We start from the raw sequence: 4443 nt of genomic DNA, 5'->3' as shown, positions 1-4443 counted from the left end.
CAAAGTGCTGGGATTACAGGCTTGAGCCACCGCGCCCGGCCGATAGATTATTTTTGATGACAAAAGAAACCTCTACTAAACTAGGAAAACAATAATTTAGTTATTTCATAGGAAAAGGACACAAATTCTAATTTTACACCTTTTGTACGTTATTCACGTAATAATTTCCAGTAGAGAATTTATTAATATAAGTATATGTATGTAGTTAGCTATACATGGAAAGACAAATCTACAGATACAGGCCTGACATGGTGACTCACACCTCTAATCCTAGAACTTTGGGAGGCGGAGGCAGGCAGATCACTTGAGGTCAGGAGTTTCAGACCAGCCTGGGCAACATGGCAAAAACCTCATCTCTACAAAAAATACAAAAATTAGCCAGATGTGGTGGCATGCACCTATAGTCCCAGCTACTCGGGAGCCTGAGGCATGAAAATCACTTGAACACAAGAGGAGTAGGTTGTAGTGAGCTGAGATCACACCACTGTACTCCAGCCTTGGTGACAAAGCGAGACTCTGTCTCAAAATCAACCAATCTACACATAGTCAATAAATTTAAAATTTTTCCATAGTTTCAAAATACAATTAACTTAGTATGATAAAATTATGTATGTATTAATTATAGTATTACCATTAATAAGCTGTAATAACTTTTTATTTTTATTTCTCAATTTTTGTAGTCTGTCTTGTCCTCACCCCTATAACTTTTCAATAAACAAATAAAACTCGTGTCTATTTTCATGTATACATATTTGTATTTATCTGTAATTCTTTTTGACTAGGATAATCAGCCATTCATATCAAATGTTTTTAATCTTTATTTTTATTATTATTATTTTTTTGAGACAGAGTCTTGCTCTGTCTCCAGGCTGGAGTGCAGTGGTGCGATCTCGGCTCACTGCAACCTCCTCCTTCCGGGTTCAAGCGGTTCTCCTGCCTCAGCCTCCCAAGTAGCTGGGATTACAGGCGCCTGCCGCCATGCCCGGCTTTTTGTATTTTCAGTAGAGACGGGGTTTCACCATATTGGCCAGGATAGTCTAGATCTCTTGACCTCGTGATCCACCTGCCTTGGCCTCCCAAAGTGGTGGGATTACAGGCATGAGCCACCGTGCCCGGCCCCTTAATCTTTAATTTTTATTTTATTTTACTTTTTTTTCTTTTCAAGACGGAGTCTCGCTCTGTCGCCCAGGCTGGAGTGCAGTGGCACAATCTCGGCTCACTGCAAGCTCCACCTCCCGGGTTCACGCCATTCTCCTGCCTCAGCCTCACGAGTAGCTGGGACTATAGGTCCACGCCGCCACGCCCGGCTAATTTTTTGTATTTTTAGTAGAGACGGGGTTTCACTGTGTTAGCCAGGATGGTCTCGAACTCCTGACCTCGTGATCCGCCCACCTCAGTCTCCCAAAGTGCTGGGATTACAGACGTGAGCCACTGTCCTCGGCCTTAATCTTTAGTTTTTATAAGTACATAGCGTATATATTTAATGGGGTACATGAGATTTTTTTTTTTTTTTTTTTTTTTTTTTTTTTTTTTTTTTTTTTTTGACAGAGTCTCGCTCTGTCACCCGGGCTGGAGTGCAGTGGCCGGATCTCAGCTCACTGCAAGCTCCGCCTCCCTAGGTTCACGCCATTCTCCTGCCTCAGCCTCCCGAGTAGCTGGGACTACAGGCGCCCGCCACCTCGCCCGGCTAGTTTTTTTGTATTTTTTTAGTAGAGACGGGGTTTCACCGTGTTAGCCAGGATGGTCTCTATCTCCTGACCTCGTGATCCGCCCGTCTCGGCCTCCCAAAGTGCTGGGATTACAGGCTTGAGCCACCGCGCCCGGCCGAGATTTTTTTTTCTTTTTTGTGAGATGGAGTCTCGCTCTGTCACCCAGCCTGGAGTGCAGTGGCGTGATCTCGGCTCACTGCAACCTCCGCCTCCTGGGTGCAAGCGATTCTCCTGCCTCAGCCTCCTGAGTAGCTGGGGTTACAGGCACCTGCCACTATGCCCAGCTAATTTTTGTATTTTTAGTAGACAGGGTTTCACCATGTTGGTCAGGCTGGTCTCGAACACCTGACCTCGTGATCCACCCAGCTTGGTCTCCCAAAGTGCTGGGATTACAGGCACGAGCCACCTCACCCGGCCACATGAGATGTTTTGATACAGGCATGCGATGTGAAGTAAGTACACCAGGGTGATTGGGGTATCCATCACCTCAGCATTTATCATTTCTCTGTGTCAGAAACACTCCAATTCCACTATTTTAGTTATTTTTAAATATACAACAGGCCAGACACCATGGCTCACGCCTGTAATCCCAACACTTTGGGAGGCCGAGGCGGGTGGATCACTTGAGGTCAAGAATTTGAGACCAGGCTGGCCAAGATGGTGAAACCCTGACTCTACTAAAAGTACAAAAATTACAAAAATTAGCCAGGTGTGGTGGTGGGTGCCTGTAATCCCAGCTACCTGGGAGGCTGAGGTAGGAGAATTGCTGGAACCCAGGAGGCAGAGGTTGCAGTGAGCTGAGATTTCACTACTGCACTCCAGCCTGGGCGACAGAGCAAGACTCTGTTTAAAAAAAGTTAAATTAAATTAAAATATACAACAAATTATTATATCTTTTTTTAAAAAAAAATTTAAATAGAGACAGGATCTTGCCATATTGCCCATGCTGGTCTCCAACTCCTGAGGCTCAAGTGATCTGCCCCACCTCAGCCTCCTAAAGTGCTGGGATTACAAGCGTGAGCCACCTCGCCCAGCTGATTATTGTATATTAAACCAAAGTAAGCAATTTTTCTTTTCTCCAGGCAGAAAGAAAAGCTAAAGCATGGGAAACCGAGAATTATTTAGCTGTTTTTTTTCTTCACAAGTACTCATTCCATATGTTTTCACAATTTTGAATGGCAAAAGTTAACATATATATATCATGCAAATACATCTGCATATTTTGTTAATTTACAACATTCTAAGAAATTAAAATTATGTTTAGTGGCTGGTGTTTTGTATTTGTTTCTTAGAAATTGCCTAGGCACACAAGGATTATTATCTTTTTTTTTTTTTCCCGAGACGGAGTCTCGCTCTGTCGCCCAGACTGGAGTGCAGTGGTGCAATCTCGGCTCACTGCAGACTCCGCCTCCCAGGTTCACGCCATTCTGCCTCAGCCTCCTGAGTAGCTGGGACTACAGGTGCCTGCCACCACGTCCAGCTAATTATTTTGCATTTTGAGTAGAGATGGGGTTTCACCATGTTAGCCAGGATGGTCTCGATCTCCTGACCTCGTGATCCACCTGCCTTGGCCTCCCAAGGTGCTGGGATTACAGTCGTAAGCCACTGTGCCTGGCCTTTTTTTTTTTTGAGACGGAGTCTCACTCTTGTTGCCCAGGCTGGAGTGCAGTGGCATGATCTCGGCTCACTGCAACCTCCACTTCCCAGGTTCAAGTGATTCTCCTGCCTCAGCCTCCCAAGTTGCTGGGATTACAGGCGCCCGCCACCACGCCCGGCTAATTTTTGTATTTTTTTTGGTAGAGATGGGGGGTTTCACCATGTTGGCCAGGCTGGTCTCGAACTCCTGACTTCAGGTGATCCCTCTGCCTCGGCCTCCCACAGTGCTGGGATTACAGGTATGAGCCATCGCACCTGGCTGGATTATTTCTTAATCAGTTATCTAAGGTCTTTAATTAGTTAAGGATCTGCATCTGAACAGTTCCAATTTTTTTTTATTTTTTATTTTTTATTTTTAGGTAATTCAGAATTTTTAATGACAGAACAGTTACAATTTTAACTAGCACATTATACTCTTACAAGTTGTAGCATTTTAAGAATTTAATACTGTTAAACTATTGATTGATTGATTGATTGATTGATTGAGATGGAGTCTCACTATGCCACCCAGGCTGGAGTGCAGTAGTGCAATCATGGCTCACTGCAACCTCCACCTCTCAGGTTCAAGCGATTCTCCTGCTTCAGTGTCCAGAGTAGCTGGGATTACAGGCACATGCCACCACGCCCAGGTAATTTTAGTTTTTTGGTTTTTTTATTTTTTTATTTTTTTTAACAGAGTTTCACTCTTACGCTCAGGCTAGAGTGCAATGGTGCAATCTCGGCTCACTGCAACCTCCGCCTCCCGGGTTCAAGCAATTCTCCTGCCTCAGCCTCAGTAGCTGGGATTATAGGCACCCGCTACCACACCTGGCTAATTTTTGTATTTTTAGTAGAGACGGGGTTTCGCCATGTTGGCCAGGCTGGTCTTGAACTCCCGACCTCAGGTGATCCACCCGCCTCCACCTCCCAAAGTGCTTGGATTACAGCTGTGAGCCACTGCATCTGGCCTAATTTTCATATTTTCAGTAGAGATGGGGTTTTGCCATTTTGGTCAGGCTGGTCTCGAACTCTTGACCTCCAATGATCTGCCTGCTTTAGACTCCCAAAGTGCTGGGATTACAGGCATGAGCCACTTCGC

The sequence above is a fragment of the Rhinopithecus roxellana genome, chromosome 7 (assembly GCF_007565055.1).
Source record: "Rhinopithecus roxellana isolate Shanxi Qingling chromosome 7, ASM756505v1, whole genome shotgun sequence".
In the NCBI taxonomy this organism is placed as follows: domain Eukaryota; kingdom Metazoa; phylum Chordata; class Mammalia; order Primates; family Cercopithecidae; genus Rhinopithecus; species Rhinopithecus roxellana.
The sequence above is the reverse complement of the archived record's forward strand: the minus strand, read 5'-3'. Positions refer to the sequence as shown.